General features: G+C 41.4%; 1 protein-coding gene across 3 annotated transcripts in view; it reads right to left on the bottom strand.

The window, feature by feature from the left end:
- fer (fer (fps/fes related) tyrosine kinase) overlaps positions 1–18,391 on the bottom strand; it is a 70,475-nt gene that overhangs the window by 15,087 nt on the left and 36,997 nt on the right. The gene's annotated exons all lie outside the window — the stretch shown is intronic.

Raw genomic sequence — 18,391 nt, 5'->3', positions numbered from 1 at the left:
CCCTTCTTACTTGATCCTCTGAGATGGTAATGGTTCCAGAGGAATCTGGCGTAGTGGCCCTGTTAGTGAGCCCTCTTAGCGTCCTCCCTATCACCAGCCCTAAAAGCCCTCTTTTTATCATTGAGAGCAGCTTTAATGTCCTTGGTGACCCAGGGTTTATTGTTAGGGAAGCAATGAATAGTTTCCAGGGGCATGCAGATGTCAACACAGAAATTGATATATTCCGTGATGCAGTCAGTCAGTTGGTCAATATCCTCACCCTGTGGCTCACAGAGCACCTCCCAGTTTGTAGACTCAAAGCACTCCTGCAGGGCAGCATTGGCTTCTTCAGACCATTTCCTCACCTTCCTGACAGTAGCAGATTGCCACTGAACCAGAGGTTTGTATGTTGGAAGGAGATGGATCAGGTTGTGATCTGACCTGCCTAGCGGGGGGAGGGCTGAAGAGCTGTAGGCCCCTTTAACATTTGAATACATCAAGTCTGGGGTCTTGACACCTCTGGTGTGACAATCCACATACTGAGTGAAGGTGGGAAGAGTTTTCGTGAGGGATGCTTGATTGAAGTCGCCAGAGATGAGGTACAAGGCATCGGGGTGGCGGGTCTGAAGTTTGGCAGTGACTGAGTGTATGAGATCACATGCGCCCGCAGCATTAGCGGATGGAGGAATGTAGACGGCTATTAAAATGGCGTGAGAGAACTCTCTGGGCATGTAGTATGGGCGAAGCTCCACAGCCAAAAGTTCAATATCGGGGTTGCAAACACGCTCTTTCACAGTTACATGACCCAGGTGGCACCACATGTTGTTAATATAAACAGCCAGTCCTCCTCCTCTCCTCTTACTGCACTCCTCTCGTCTCCGGGTCTCCCCGCACTGCACTGAAGCCGTCTATATTAATGCTGGAATCAGGTATGCCATCATGTAGCCAAGTCTCCGTAAAACACGTCAGACTGCATTCTCCAAAGATGTTCTCCCTTCTTACTGAAGCTGTCAGCTCGTCCATCTTATTGTCCAGTGACCTCACATTACCCATAATGAGAGATAGGAGATACGGTTTATATTTCCTCGCCTTCTCTTTGCGCGCTGCTTGGCTCTGCTCAGCTTTTCCTCTCCGCCGTTTTCTTCCACCTCTGCATCCTCTCACTGTCCTCCTTCGTATCTCATCAGGGATGCCAGCCGGTTGCAATGCGATCAGCTGATCTCTGGTGTAAACAAAAGAGCCGGCACTGTGTTGCTGCGCGTCGGTCACTCGGAGAGTTGAAAACAGAAGTCCCGTTGCGAAACTTAAGACAAAAACAAATCGCATGATTAGAGAGGTAAAAGCTTATTACTGGTTACCAATAAAAATTTAAACGAGAAAGATAAAGAAATAATAGGTAAATTACGAAAAGGAAGGGGAGCAACTGTAACAGGCTGCTGCACGCTCGCGCACACTTTGGAACATAGCTAGTCCCAATGCTAATCATAATAGTGTGATTCGCATCTGGGCCTACAGGGCAGTGAGGTGTCCTCCTCATATTGCTCATGATAAAATGTTTTGCTGCTCCGTGGAGTGAATCAAATGTGTGACAACAAGACGGTGTACATTGTAGGGCTTGTAGTTTATTTAAATATGCTTCTCCTTGGTGATCAGCGAAGCGAACTCCAGATTTGCAATGTCCAGGCACCAGAGGAGTACAACCATGGAGTCTTGTTAGTCTTGTTATTGCTTGTCACTCTGCTGTACGTTCTGCATGCTCAGAGAAGGAAGACAATGTCTTAGGGGTCACTGGTAACTGTATGAGTGATTGTTCTATAATCCTTTACAACTGGGTGTGAGGCCTTACATTTGGGGATAGATAAGTTGACTTGTTACCTCAATTAGATATTAGTATGATCTAATTATTTTTCAGGTTTTTGTAGGGTAAGCTAACAATTGCCTTAAAATAGTGATTATGTTGATTAGTTGGTAGAAATATATAAGGTTTTAATATACACAATTAATGATGTGTTATAAGCAAAAGTACCCTTTGCTGTCTCACTTAAACATGCTGTGAGTAAACACTAGAGCCTAGGGCTCACTAGGGCCACTAGTGCCTGGGCCCTGCTGAATTATTGAAATTTGTAAATTTGTAGTTGTTTGATGTGTCTTAAATAGGGCTCTTCTTATGCCTAACTGGGAGTTAGCATGTGTAACGGTTCCCTGCATTGCTACTAAATTAATTCTCACTGGTTATTTAGAAATAACCTAAACTTTGTTAAAAGCTTTCAGACCCAGGACGATGAGTTGCAGCTGATTTCCCTTCCTCCACTCAGGACTGACTGTTTTTTGGACTCTCATTCTTCTTCTTATTGTTTTGCCATCTGCATTGAGATTGGGACAAATGTTAATTTTGTCATGCAGGACACTGATTTCTAGGCTAGTCTTTCTGTAGAACAGCAAGAATATTCAACAGCATAGTGAGTGTTAATGTTTTGAGGTCCATGCTGGATGAAGGACACTATTTTATTTATTTTATCTTTGCTGCCCTCTATTGAATGCCTTTATCAACTTTTTATATGACTGTGTAATTAATTGATTAATTAATTAATTAGAATGATTGCAATATACTAATACCGCTGCAAAACTTCTGGCTATGCGGGTAGGGAATCTACTCTGGATCCTTCGTTTATATTAACGATACACAGGGTACTGTGAAGCGCCATGGTTTAGGACCATGAGTACTAACTAAATTAATTACAGCTAGTCAAAGCACAGAAGAACACTAATATTCTAAAGCCTCCACCAAACTTTGGGCTATACGGGTAGAAGATCTCCTACATCTTACTTTATATAAGTACCGCACAAGGGACCATGACATACTGTCATTTAAAGTGTCTAATTAATTAGCGTTAATTATAAAGGTCAAATAAAGCACTGAATAACACCTCTATTCTCAAGTCACAGGCTATGTAGGTAGGGGATCCACTCTAGAGCCTAAGCAAGACTAGGTATTAATGATTAATACTTACAAATTAGTTCATTATGCTAAACAAATTATTATTATTATTATTATTTGTTACGATCACCAGTTGGAGTGCCCATGGACTCCACTAGAGGGCACTCCACCCCGGACTCTTGCCATTGTTCTCAGGACTCCATTTCCCATGTGTTCCTTGCCCCACCTGTGTCATGAGTTGTCATATCAAGTACTATACTATATATAGTGCAATATGATGAGATTTTGTTTAAGGACTTGGTCGAAACGAAATCATTGTTACCTGGAGATTAATTCAACAGTAGTTTAAGAGACTTTATGGACTATGCACTGTTGTCATGCAGGTCCTGTGACTATGGTCGCCACTCCTGTGTTTTCTGCACCTTCTTGTTCTGTGATCCCCAGTCCAGAGCCTCTTCCCAAGATGGCCGCCTGCCCAGAGCCTCTTTCCAAGATGGCCACCTGCCCAGAGCCTCTTCCCAAGATGGCCGCCTGCCTAGAGCCTCTTCCCAAGATGACCGCCTGCCCAGAGCCTGCAGCAGGCATTCCAAGAGCTTCAGCACTGGTCGTCATAGAGACACTTCCCCTATCCTCAGTGCTCCCTGTAATGGCAGTCACCATCCTGTGTGTTTGGGATACATATTGCTCTGTTCTTGCTCCAGTCCGTGAATCTGTTCCTGAGCCTGCTCCAGAGTCCACTCCAGTCCATGAGTTTGCTCCAGAGCCTGCTCCAGTCCTCGAATCCGCTCCAGAGCCCACTCCAGCTCTGGAGGTGGCAGCTCCCACTGCAGAACCTCCCACGTCGTCGGCCTCTGCATCAGCTCCTGAGGTGGCAGCTCCCGCTGCAGAACCTCCCAAGTCGTTGGCGTCTGCTCCAGCTTTTCCTGAGATGGCTTCTCAAATCAGCGGCGTCTGCTCCAGCTCCTCCTGAGGTGGCAGTTTCCACTGCAGAACCTCCCGAGTCGGCGGTGTCCACTTCTGAACCCTGCCTGTCCTGTCACGACCAAGGAGGCCGTCTCCGAGCTCTTCGCCTGCCCTGTCCCGGCCAAGGAGGCCTTCTTTGAACTCTCTGCCTGTTCTGGTACGGTCAAGGAGACCCTCTGTGAACTCTCTGACTGTCCTGTCACGGCCATGGAGGCCGTCTTTGAACTCTCAGCCGGTCCTGTCTCAACCGCAAAGGCCATTATTAACCTCTCTGTGCCAGTCCAGCCTGATCCGCCTTGGTGGGCACCTGCCTTATTAGCTCTACATTGGTGGACATCTGCTGTGCTGTGGTGGCTGTCGGCTCCGCTGTGGGGATCTTTGCTCTCCTCTGCTTTGCTGTGGTGGTCGTCTGCTCCGCCGTGGGGATCTTCGGACCCACCTGCTCAGCTGTGGTGCCCTTCAGCTCCGCCCTGGTGCCCTTCAGCTCCGCCCTGGTGCCCTTCAGCTCCGCCTGCTCTGCCCTGATGCTCGTCAGCTCCGCCCTGGCTATGTTACGATCACCAGCTGGAGTGCCCATGGACTCCACTAGAGGGCACTCCACCCATTCCATCCATTGCCATTGTTCTCAGGACTCCATTTCCCATGTGCTACCCTTGTTTGTGTGTCATGTTCTGATTGGTTCCTTTGTTTCGTGTGTCATGTTCTCATTGGTTGCTGTTCTGTATGAAAGTTGCTCACACCTGCTCCTAGGTTGCTGATTATTGTATGTGTTTGTGTGTTTATACCCATTCCTAGTTTCCGTGTTTCCGTGTCTCCTAGTTTACCTGTGTTTTGACCCTTGGACTGTTCTCCTTGTTTTTGATCGTTTGCTGCCTGCCCTGACCATTGCCTGTGTTTCGGATTACTCTTTTGTCTCTGCCTTTGTCAGTACTGTTTGCTGGTGCTCGACCCTGCCTGTTTTGACCACGTTTGTAATAAAAGCCTTGCATTTGGATCCCCAACTCCGTTATCAACCCCCACGTTACAGAATAATCAGCCACACCTGGATCCAGCGGCTTTTTTGTGCATTCCAGGCCAATCATGGACCCAGTCGATCAACTACTGCACCTTCGGCAAAAGGACCTATCCATTGAGGAATACGTTCATCTATTCTACGTTTGTAATAAAAGCCTTGCATTTGGATCCCCAACTCCGTTGTCGACCCCCACGTTACATTATTATTATTATTATTATTATTATTATTAAATGAATATATACTAATACTATTATGATAATAGTTTGTTCTACTCTATCTCTCCTGAAGTTATCTGTAAATTAGCTTAGAACTGATCAGTGTTTAAACTGTTTGCAGCACAGGTTCTAACTCTGTAAATTCTGTTCACCATGTGGACATTACCCATGTAAACAGGCTTTATGCTTTTAAAATAGAAAAAGTCTCAAAATTATTTATATATATATCTCACAAGATATATATGTCTCACAAGAATGCTGATGTGACCCAGGCATATACACACACAGAGCCAGGTTCATCTGGACAGTGACACAGTTTACATAAGTTTGCCTCTGTACACCACCACAGTGGATTTGAAATGAAGCAATCAAGATGATTAGAGTATTAGAAGCTTTAATTCAAGGTGTTTAACAAAAATATTGCATTAACCATTTAGGAATTACAGCCATTTTTTTTTACATAGTCTATCCATTTTCACAGGATCAAAAGTAAGTGGTCAAACTAACAATCATAAATATTAGGATTATTTTTTAATACTTGGATGCAAATCACTGCCTGAAGTCTGGAACCCATGCACATCACCAATTGCTGAGTTTTCTCCTTTGAGATGCTTTTCCAGGCCTTTACTGCAGCTGCCTTCAGTTGTGAAAAGCATGCTCAATTGGGCTGAAGTCAGGTGACTGACCTGGCCATTTAAGAACATTCAATTTCTTCACCTTAAGAAGCTCTTGTGGTACATTGCTTTACGTGGGTCATTGTCCATCTGTACTGTGAAATGCTGTCTGATCAGTTTTGCAGCATTTGAATGAATTTGAGCAGAATGTATAGCTCTATACACTTCAGAATTCATCCTGCTACTTCTATCAGCAGTAACATCATTAATAAACACCAGTGACCCAGTTCCATTGGCAGCCATATATGCCCATGCCGTAACACTGCCTCCACATGTTTGACATACTCTTCTCTTCCCATCATTTTGGTACAAGTTCCAGAGTGACTTGACTTGGCTAGATGTTGTGAAGGGGTTTTTCTTCCCCAAGGAAAGAATTCTGTGATCATCCACTTTAGTTGTCTTCCATGGTCTTCCAGGCCTTTTGGTGTTGCTGAGCTCACCAGTGCATTCCTTCATTTTAAGAATGTACTGCTGATTTGGCCACTACTAAAGCTCTCTCTCTGATATGTCTGTTTTGTCTTTTCAGCCTAATCATGGCCTCTTTCACTTTTTCACATCAACACCTCTTTGACTACTGTTCCAAATGCAAGTTCAACACTTGGAATCAACGCAACACCTTTTATCTCCTTATTTTGTCAAGAAATAAGGAGGAAACAGGCCACATCTGACCATTAAACTGCTTATTAGTCAATTGTCCAATTACTTTTGAGCCTGTGAAAATGGAGGTACTATGTAAAAATGGCTGCAATTCCTAAATGATTAATGCAATATGTTTGTTACACCCCTTGAAATAAAACTGAAAGTCTATACTTCAATCACATTTTGACTGCTTCATTTCTAATCCATTGTGGTGATGTACACAGGGAAAACTTATTTAACATCTTCTATCAACTAACACCAATAACCTAGACTCTGAAATTAGAAAAGGATGTTTCTAGAAAAAATAAGGGCTAACAGAAACTATTAAAATGTGGTTATTATCTAATAATAACATTTATTAAGTTATAATAAGCTATAATTCTAATAATTTTTTTTTCTATGAATGCATGTTTTAAATCACATTTTATTGGATATCTGTTGCTGTTGTATCTGTTGAGAAACAGGATAAGCCAGCTGGGATGATGCATTTTTCCTGTTTCTGTCTGAAAGCTACTAGCCAGATAGCCGCAGAGATATCAAGGTGAGAGCCTGCTGGAGTTTACCGCAAGAGAAAAGTAGATCAGGATTTATAAGGTGTAATTTTCCCCTATTATTAACATCTTATTTGAATTCTTTTCAGTGGAACTATCATAAAGGCATTTTATGGCAACATTAAAATGGAAAGATTGTTTGAGAGCAGAGTAAATGATTAAATAAATTCGTGTCATCACCACTCTAACTGCTGTCTGACATCCACCTGAAATGCTTGAGCACACCATGCTTACCAATTTAATTATACAGATCAGGAAAACAAAACAAATTTTATTTTATTTGTCTATTTCCTCATCCCACCAAAATTAGTTTCTGGTTACGCCACTGCGAACACATGACTCATTTTTAGACACGAGTGTGACTTACATCAAGTCACACCACACAGCCAGCATTCAGACCATGGGCAAATGAGCCGTGGTAAAAAACCAGAGTGCACGTATACATGGTGGTTTACAATAACTGCCCTTGGGTTGAGGAAAAAGGCTGTCTATTTTAATTAAGCACTATGAGATGTGAGCTCGTGGTTGCTACGTTATGGATATGCTGTTAATTCTGGATATTGTGAAAATGCTGAGCAGTACTGTATGACAAGTTACATTATTATTTTTTCCAAGTTCATGTGGGCCAAATCAAATGAGATTGCAGGCCGGATTTGACCTTGTGTTTGACATGTGCATTAGGAAATTCGCCTCATAAAATATCTCCTTCTTAGTTTAGAATTTTAATTAGAAATTAAAATTACAAAATTTCAAATGTCAAAATTAATAAAACCTCAGTTTTAGCTCAGAGCACTAATAATGACTGAAAGCATAGTTCTGAGTAGTTTGGCTTGAAATATCAAATTAATAACCACCATAACACAGCAATAAAATATTAAATAAAATGGAATTTATTGACAAACAGAGAAGAAAGAAGAAACACCGATTAACTAAGAACTTAACTAAGAACCTATTTCTAAATGGGGACAGAGAAAGGAGTGTATAACCGAAAGAGAGAGGTAGGGAGGAAGGAATATGTGTGTGTGTGTGTGTGTGTGTGTGTGTGAGAGAGAGAGAGAGAAAGAGAGAGGGAGAGTGTGCAAGCATCTGTGTGGACAGATGAGCTGTATGTATGTTAAAAGATGGCTTTTTTAGATTGGGTTAAGTCCATGACTTGAAGCTCTTCTGTGGCTTCTGTAGATTCTGGTAAGCCCAATCAACAACTCCAATCATATGTTACTCCAGCCCCAACTTTTTTAGCCTGGAGCTTGCTGTTTTTAGGTCACTGGGCCATTCAGTTAGGTCATTGGGCCAATTCTTACCCTAACCGTCCTGCTAATTATCGTGCTTGAGGATGAGGGAGAGGGCTGGGACATGGCCGCAGTGTACTGAATTTTCAGGTTCCTCCCATACATTTCTATAGCCACTCCCCAAACAGCAGGCTTTGCCTCCTACCCCTCCTCTGGTTGACACCTTCTCTACTGTTAAGATGATCCGTCTTAGTGTTCCCTATAGCGGTGAAATGGTCAAATTGCAGCAACATATTTCAGCTTTAGAGAATAATTATCATCCTCCTGCATGGTCAGGAGGATGGTAATTATTGACTGGTTTTGGCCTCCGTAGAGACAGACCAAACAGATTGCTGTTCATTCCTAAGAGCTACTGTTGGAGACCACAGTGGCAGTGATTGTTTAGTGGATACTGGTATGGACTTTCTGTTACAACTCTTCCTTTACCTATCACTTCACAGTCTTATACTCTTTTGGGCATGTCTAGTGAGAATCAATTTTCTTTGTCACAACCTGTGCCCATCCAGTTTGAGGGCTGTGAATCTGTTACGTGGACTCAATTTTGGGTTGGTAATAATCAGGTTGGGTTGGTAATAATCAGGTTGCCCTGTTTGGCATGGATATTTTGAGTAAATTTACTTCTCTCTGATAACTGTACTGCATCTAGATTTTTTTTCTACACCTATTCCTATTCGCCATCTGGGAGACCACTGTGTTGCGGCTTCTACTTTGCATGATCAAACAGCACTGACCAGCCTTTGCTAGCTTATTTTATAAATTTGTTTCCTGAAATATGGTCATCAGAGAAACTAGATGAAAGTCTTCGTAAAATTGACACAACTGCTATTCCTTGTTTTGGAACATCAGCAGTGTACCTGGACTCAACATTTTCCAGGGTGTTGTGGCCAAGATTTTAGCGCCTGTAATTTCTGTGTTCCCGTTCAGTTTTGGTTCAATATTGTGATGATATACTTGTAGCTTCTAATCGCCCCCTCACTCTTCAAGGTAGTGACTGCAGTACTTATAAGCCCTAAACAATGCTGAACTTTTACTAAGACCTAAAAAAAAGCACAGTTGTTTCAGTCTAAAGTGACCTTTTTGGGTGATTGAACTGGTTGTTGTGGCAGAAAGCCTCGTCTTGAGCACGTTCAAACTACTGTATTACTGTATTGCATTATTGCGTGCATGCTACTGCAGCCCTGCCTCTCTACCCAGAATTAACTCCTCTGCCTTCTTCACCTCCTGCATCTGATGAAAGAGAACCACCACTGTCCTACAGTAGCAGCCACTGCCAGCTGCTGCGGCGCCACAGCTGCCACTGCCAATTCCTGCAGTGCCAGCATAACAGCCACAACTGCTGGTCTTAAACAGAAATGCAGAACAGGAAATGGGATAGCAGCCTCCCCCTCAAAGACAGTCTCAATTGACACAAACCCCCACCTATACACATATAGAAGAGTTACTGCTCTCACTGAGCTGTACACTAAAGTACAGAAAACGTTTCATGGAAGAGGGATAAGAGAAAAATGCTTAAAAGCTTACCTTTTGACCTTTCGCTGTCTGATATTTGCACCGGGCATGAAGACTGTGCTTTTGGAGTCGATTTAACACCTGAGCGAATGGAAAGTATGAAACTCACACCTGCATGTCTCTCTTTCTTTGCAACCCAGAAGTTTGGTGCAATGACAAATGAAAGTTCAATTTAAGTGCATTTTTCCAAAAAATTTCTTTTTTACTCTATGTGCGACACACTTCTCGTTGCACATGAGACAACCTCCACCGTCTGCCTGCCTGTGTGATCTGCTGTTAATCCTAACTTGTGGGAAAAATACAAGCATCACATGGGTCTTGCTTCAACTGCCAAACCACATGTAGTCACATTTAATGCTGGAGTCCTATTGCCATGTGAGAAACAATACTGCCTAGCCCCAGAAGCTGTTTAAAGGATACGGCCAGTTCTTCTTCACTATTACAACGAGGTGTTTTAATAGAGACAAAAAGTCCATGCCTTTATGCCCTTACCATTATGCCTTTAATGCAGAACACTGACATGATCGTAACATCCATTCCTGTTAACGCCTCACATTTTACAGTAGTAGACTTGTGTTCTACCTTTTTCTCAATTCCATTGCCTCCAGATAGTCAGTATCTCTTTGCTTTCACATATGATGGCAAGTAATACACATGGACAAGATTGCCTCAGGGCTTCACAGACAGTCCAGCTGTTTAGGCAGCCACTGTTAAAAGGGACTTAGAGGACTTGGACATGTTTGAAGGAAAAGTTCTTATCCAGTTTGCTGCATGAGATGATGCATGTGTCAAAGGTTCATTTAAACTCCTCTTCACATTAGCTTACAAAGGTCATCATCGTGCCTCTTTGGACATGTTGCAGTTTGCACAGTGTCAGGTGCAATAATTAGGCCATATTATGTCAAACGGAAAGAGATACCTCTCCTCAGAGCAAATAAAGGCACTAAAAGATTGCCTTTGTAGTGACAAAAAAAGACATGATGTTCTTTCTGGGAATGGTGAATTATTCCCATCAGTCGATTCCCGAGTATGCTCTCCATGATCATGCACTGCGTGATCCAAGCCCTCACAAAGACTGACTAAATGAGCTGCAGTGGACTGATGCTATGCATAGAGCCTATACATCCCATCTGGAGACCCTGCAAAAAGCTCCTGCATTGGTTATCCCTGATTACAGCCTGTCTTTTACTCTTTATGTCTATGAACACCAGAGCTATGCCACAGGGCTGCTCACTCAGAAACATGGCACCTTTGGTGGCAGACCACCCAATTTTTAGGTGAGCAAAATTATTGGAACAGATCATCTTAAAGTAAATTAAAGTAAATAATACTTAATATTTGGTTGCACATCCCATGGTTGCAAAAACTGCATCAAGCCAGCAACCCAGTGACATCACCAAACTGTTGCATTCTTCTTTTGTGATGCTTTTCCAGGCTTGTACTGCAGCTTTTTTTTTTTAGTTGTTGTGTTGTTGTGCAGCTTTTCTCAGTTTTTTGGGGGGTTTCCCCCTTCAGTCTTCTTGTCTATTTAATTAATTAATTAATTAATTTGTTATTTTTTAAAATTTTTTAATTTCTATTTGTCTATTATGCCAAAACCTTGTGAGCTGCTAAACAGTCTTTTGTTGTTCAAAACAATGACAATAAAAATCTATTCTATTCTATTCAGTCTCCTCTTCAGGAGGTGAAATGCATGCTCAGTTGGGTTAAGGTCTTGTGATTGCCTAGGCCAGGCTAAAATCTTCCACTTTTCCCATTGATGAAGTCCTTTGTTGTGTTGGCAGTGTGTGATGGTTCATTGTCTTGTTACGTGATGAAGTTCCTCCCAATTAGATTGGATGCATTTCTCTGTACAATGGCATACAGAATGTTTCTGTAGACTTCTGAATCCATTCTGCTGCAACCATTATAACTTACACGATCAATTAAGATTAGTGAGCCCATTCCAGAAGCAGCCATACAAGCCCAAGCCATGACACTACCTCCACCTTGCTTGGCTGATGAGCTCATATGTTTTGGATCATAAGCAGTCCTTTCTTTCTCCCCACTTTGGCATTTCCATCACTGCAACCATAAATCTGCATTTCTTGTGAATTCTAATCTGGCCTTCCAATTCTTATGGCTGAGGAGTGGTTTGCATCTTGTGGTATGGCCTCTATATTTCTGCTCTCCAAGTCTTCTTCAAATGGTGGATTGTGATACCTTCAACCCTGCCCTTTGGAGATTGTTGCTGATGTAACTGCTGATGTTGTTGTTGATGATTGTTGACTTTCCCCTCTTTCTCAGCTTCTAAATGGCTTGCTTTTCTCCCATAGACAGCTCTCTGGTCTTTATGTTGTTTATGCCTATGTTTATCCTAGGCATTCAGAGCTCATCAATCTGAGAAGGGCCATTAAACCATCTCCAAACAATCTGAAGGCAGCATGATTTACAGTCAGGTCCATAAATATTGGGACATCGACACAATTCTAACATTTTTGGCTCTATACACCACCACAATGGATTTCAACTTCAAATGAAACCCAGCGTCTGGTGATGTCTATGCGTTCCAGACTTCGGGCTGTAATTGACTGCAAAGGATTTGCAACCAAGTATTAAAAAGTGAAAGTTTGATTTATGATTATTATTCTGTCCCATTACTTTTGGTCCCTTAACAAGTGAGAGGCACATATGCAAACTGTTGTAATTCCTACACCGTTCACCTGATTTGGATGTAAATACCCTCAAATTAAAGCTGACACTCTGCAGTTAAAGCACATCTTGTTCGTTTCATTTGAAATCCATTGTGGTGGTGTATAGAGCCAAAAATGTTAGAATTGTGTCGATGTCCCAATATTTATGGACCTGACTGTAGGTTTGCAAAATTGCATCTGAATAAATCACATAAGTTCTGGAACTTCGGACTAATAAGACCAAGGTGGAGATGTTTCATCATCATGCACAGTGAAAGTTTGGCAAAAACCAAACACAGCACAAACACCTCATACCAACGGTCAAGCATGGTAGTGGAGGGGTGATGATTTGAGCTTGTTCTTCAGCCACAGAACCTCAGAAACTTACAGTCATTGAGACAACGATTCCACCTTATACCAGAATATTCTTGAGACAAATGTGAGGCCATCTGTCCAGAAGCTTAACTAGGGCCAAAATTGGGTCATGCAACACCAGCAAATCAACATCTGAATGGATATAGAAGAAAAAAAAAATCATGGTGTTGGAATGGTCAAGTCAAAGTCTAGACCTCAACCCCACTGAAATGATGTGGTAGGATCTTAAGAGAGCTGCGCATAAACGAATGCCCTCAAACAGCAATGTTGTTGGCATTTTGTCATATTTTCTTCAACCACAGGATCCTTATGCCTCAATTTCAGGCAAACATGAATTAATGAACTAAATGTACTTTACTGTGGTCTCTATATTCTCTATAACATTCCCTATAACAATCACTGCATCCCTGGTAGGTGGATACAGAATTTTGGTGTCAAACTTCATGTGCTGATTGTGTGATTGACACAGCGCACATGAATAACAGTGCAGCTATATAGTAATTAAATATAAACTACAATATCATAAGCCATAAAACACAATACACCAATTTATATACTTTAAAGTCAACAATACAATTTAAATACAAAGTAGTGTCAGAATTCAATGCAATAACCATACTAATGCCAGAAGCATAACCGTGTACATCACCCTAACGTGACCAGAAAATGCATTTGGCTAAATTATGCCAAACACTGAAAAAAGTACAGTCTTACTTACTCAATATGCATGGAAAATACTCCTTACTGAAGGAAAGTAAATTAACCAACCTAAATAAACTTAAAGAAATAAACTTTGCACTCAGTAGTTCTTGAATGTCGCACTAGTTGCTAATCCTCTCACAGTAGCATGGAGTTCTGTGCTCATGAATAGTGCACTCCGATTGGTCAGTCCAGTGAAGCCCATTTAAAGCACATAATTATATCAGCCAAAAACAAACACAAACTCTCATCTCTTTTTTCCTGATGATATACGTACACAAACACATGCACACCGCTCAGGGTCCAAAGGTCTGCCATTTTCTGAGTATACAGTATTTGGTAGGCTATATTTCTTCTCCACATGTATTCATTAGAAAAATAACTCAACATATTGATTAGCCAATTGATTGATTAACTGATAGGCCAATTTCAGCTATGTTTTAAGTCACCAAGACTTCATGAAATATTGTTGTGCAGATTAGCATAGAGATGCAGCATACCAAGTTTCAACTAAATTGGAAGTATGGTTCTTGAGAAAGTTATCTGAACTTAGCTCCGCCCTTATGCATGACCATGCCCCTAACTTTTAACATTACCTTAAAAACTTGTCCTGTATATATGTTTCAAGATTCATGCAAATCCATGCAAAAAGTCATGAGTTAGAGCTGTTTGAGTAAATTATGCTCTGCCTCGTTAGAATTAACTGACATATGGTGGCCGTATTGTTCACAACTATCAACATGTTTTTCAATTATTGAGGGTCACACTGTGCTGAGTAGTTTGACACCAAAATTGTGAAGACAGGACAAAAATCCTAGCACAAGTTCTACGTAAGTGGTAGGATCTGTGGGGTCCAACAGTCTTAGCAAAACATCGCTCCCATTGGTCAACGTTGTCAAAGTACATAGAACAATAAAGAGACCATAACATACTTATGAAGTTTTATGACAATAGCGCAATGCTAGCTGTGTGCTGAAAGGCATGTTTTTGAAGTAATTCAGTGATGATTAAAAATCCAGTTACAGATTAGCCCACTCATGCAGCACACCTTTTAGTTTCTGAGAAACAGCTATTTTAACTTAACTCCACCTCTTCTCAATAGTTATGCTCCAAACTGTGCACCTTAGAATCCTTCATGATACGTATATTTACATACGTACACGTCAAGTTTTGTGTAATTCCTTGGAGGCATCCTTGAAGTACAGCTGTTTGTGTAAACCAGCTCCACCCCACTTTGGTTGATTGGTAAGTGGCAGCCATACTGTTACAAATTTCATACAAATTTCAAAATGTTTCTGATGATTATTAAGTTTCACACTCTCCTGAGAATTTTGACACCAAAATTACGACAATCCAAACAGAAATCCTAGGACAAGTTCACAAAATAGGTTTTGCATATTATGCAAATTATTGTAAATTGGAGTGGGGGTGCTAAATAATTCAAATGGCAAATTTATATAGGTTGAGCCAAGGAATTAACATTAACAAGAAATTTCACTGTGGGTTAAAGTACCAAATTTCAGCTTGATGGGACTTACTATTCCTCAGAAACACTTATCTGACCTTAGCTCCACACCCTATGTATGACTATGAAAGAATGTATATGGCTTTCATGGTTTGTGTGAATCAATGCAAGCAATCATGAATTACAGCTGTTTGAGTAAATTAGAAGCAGCCTTTATTTGTCACGTATACATTACAGCGAAGAATTTACAGTGAAATTATTTTCTTTGCATATCCCAGCTTGTTAGGAAGCTGGGGTCAGAGCGCAGGGTCAGCCCTGACACAACGCCCCTGGAGCAGAGAGGGTTAAGGGCCCAACAGTGCCAGCTTGGCAGTGCTGGGGCTTGAACCCCTGACCTTCTGATCAGTAACCCAGAGCTTTAACCATATTGCCACCACTGCCTCATTAGAATTGATTAACAAAAAATTGAATGTCAGCATGTTTTTGAGCTTCACATTCTCCTGAGTAGTTTGACACTAAATTTCTGAAAATAGGTAAAAAAAAAATCCTTATCCATTAGGCCAACAAAAATCTCCATGGGTGGAGCTAAATGTTTCTTGAGCTATTTTTGTTTGGGCGAAATCAGCAGAAAAAAGAATTTTTGTAGGCCTCACAGTTCATGAGATATGGACCAAAACATAAAACCTTGCACTATTGCACCACCATTAGGCAGATCAGACCCATCTCACTTGCCTGAGTAATGATAGGGAGCACTACCTACTGACCAAGTTTCATGTCTCTACGACTTATAGTTTGGTCTGCACGATTCATTGTAAGGCAGAAAAATAATAAGAATTAAAAGAAATAACAGCTAATAAAAAGAACTAATAACTATTAACAAGAAAAATCCTAACAATTCCAATAGGGTTCCAAGCACTTTGTGATCAGATCCCTAAAAATCCTAACAAAAACAATAGGGTTCCAGCACTTTTGGTGCTTGGACCCCTAATAATAATAATAATAATAATAATAATAAAAAATATACAAAATAAAAAAATATTATTATAAGCTGCTCTGTATAAGGGCATTTGTTAAATGAGCACACACAAATATACATATATTTCTACATATACACAGTATAATATACATAACATAAATGTAGTATACATATAGAAGCTGCATTAGTGATTTTGTAACATGCTGATTTTATAACAGGTGGAGGTGAAGAGGCAGGATACAATCGTGAGAGATTGATTTTATTTAGGTAAGTCCAAATATCATAGTCACAGATCGAGGCACTGGTCAAAAGGCGGAAAGGGTTAAATCAGGCCTATCCATGATCATAAAACTAGAAACAGGCACAGGTCAAAACTAGGGAAGTTGGAACACGGAAAAAAGCTGCACGGCTAATCATAGCAATGACACAAACCAATCAGAGAAATTTTCTTGCGTGTGAAATTCCACTGATTGAACTGCTGAAGCACTCTTACAAGACATGAACCAAAACACAACACACGTGGCAAAGTAAACAAAACACGACAACATGGAAGCGCGGGCTGCTTATGCACGCTGAGCGCCTCTGCTCATGGCAGGGGAAGCAAGGGGAGATCCCTAACAATATGTTATAAAAAACAAAAATACATAGCTCTAGCCCTAACCTTAACCCTACTGTCTCTCTCTGTCGAGCTACACATGATACTACATGATACCAGTGATCCTGACCCCTTCTGCTCTCGGGACCTGCCTGATCCATCTCGGGATGTGCCTGATCTCATCGGTTGAGATCGCTCGCTGCTGCTGGGGGTGGCCCCCCATGGACGGCCTGAAGATCATTGGAATTGCTGGGGATGGTGGCATTTGGGGGCCTTGGAGATGGCTTGGGGATCTCACATGGGGAGGCTTGGGACTGTGATGGCTTGGGACTGCAATTGCTGTGGTGGCCTTGGGGCTGCGGTTGCCACGAGCAGCTCTCAGATTCAGGACTCCATCAGTGGACAGTGGAAGGGTTTAACAAACTAGACTTCTTGTGAAAGCAGAGTGCGGTGAGCACAAAAGGAGTGCCATAATCTGCAAAAAGATTAACGAACTACTAACTGTGCTTGACTGCTAAAGGCTTTTTTTTTTTAAGGATTTGTAGCTAATATATTGAATGATTTTGGTTAAATCAGAAACAGAGTTACTAATTTTTGTTTGAATTCCCTTTGATGTACATAGCTTATTCAGTGTTTACTAGGTGTGTGACAATACACTCCATTCACAATTCGATTCCATTCATGATACTGGCTTCACAATTCAATTCGTTTCTCAGAATATTCTGAACAAAATTTGAAAGAAGAAAAATTAAGACTGAAAAGACTCTTTAATTTCTGAATCATAAACAATGCAAAAGAATGTGCATTTTTGTCTGTAAAAAACTAAGCTCACGCAGCTTATGTGGGTCAATCACCAACATTATCGACTATGACTGGATTATTCGAAACACTAGAACTAAAAACATTGTTAAGGCACTGTTAATATTTTGTGTGTCATTTTTTCACCAGTATGTTTTAATTAAAATCGGTGCTAGTACTTGCTACACATCTTAAATTCAAATGCACACAGTTTTTGCATTCAAATGTGCATTGAATGTGCATTTTTATCTTAAATTCAACGAATATTAAAAGTTGGAATGTTAATTAGACAGCCATAGAGCAGATGAGAGGCCAGAAGCAGTGCGAATGGCTAAAATGTTTGTGTGTCAGGAATCACCCCCTCGCACCAAAGGCTGCGTGCAGTTCAGTGTTTTGCCGCCTGACTTTGCTGAGCCTTTTGTTTCATGGTGTTATTCTCCAAGTTATTGACCTAGATGATCGCCTGACCTGCGCCTGTGTTCTGTTTACTCATTTTGATTCACGATTTGGATTTGTCTGCTTGCCTCTCAAATAAAATGCTCAAACTGCATTTACATCCATCTCTACTCACTGAAAATGAAACGGTGACATTCATTCTTATGTAAACACAAAGGGCGATATCGAGGTCAGCAAAAATAAATGAGGTCATGTACATATATTGTACGATAAGTTCGATAAAGTAATTATCGTGACAGGCCTACATACAGCCCTCTCTGATGGCAGAAATATTAAGGTGGAGCAAGTGGATACTACCATAATCACATGGATCACTAACTACCTGACAGCCAGACCCCAGCTGGTACATCTGCAAAACATTGTGTTGGACCAGGTGATGAGCAGCACAAAAAGTGCTGACTAAAGTGCTGCTCATTATGGACAATGTCCCCCACCACCTGAACACCTAACCATGCAGTGGAGTATTTTCAGCTGCAACCTGACCCAGCCATGGTGCAGCAATGTGCAACACAGGAGGTCCTTCATACCTACAGCAGAACCCAAGGAATCAGGAAAGGGGGGGGGGGGGGGGGGGGACGACAAA

This window comes from Pangasianodon hypophthalmus, chromosome 27 (genome assembly GCF_027358585.1).
Source record: "Pangasianodon hypophthalmus isolate fPanHyp1 chromosome 27, fPanHyp1.pri, whole genome shotgun sequence".
NCBI classification, from domain to species: domain Eukaryota; kingdom Metazoa; phylum Chordata; class Actinopteri; order Siluriformes; family Pangasiidae; genus Pangasianodon; species Pangasianodon hypophthalmus.
Note: the sequence above shows the minus strand (reverse complement) of the source record. Positions and strands in the feature narration are given on the sequence as shown.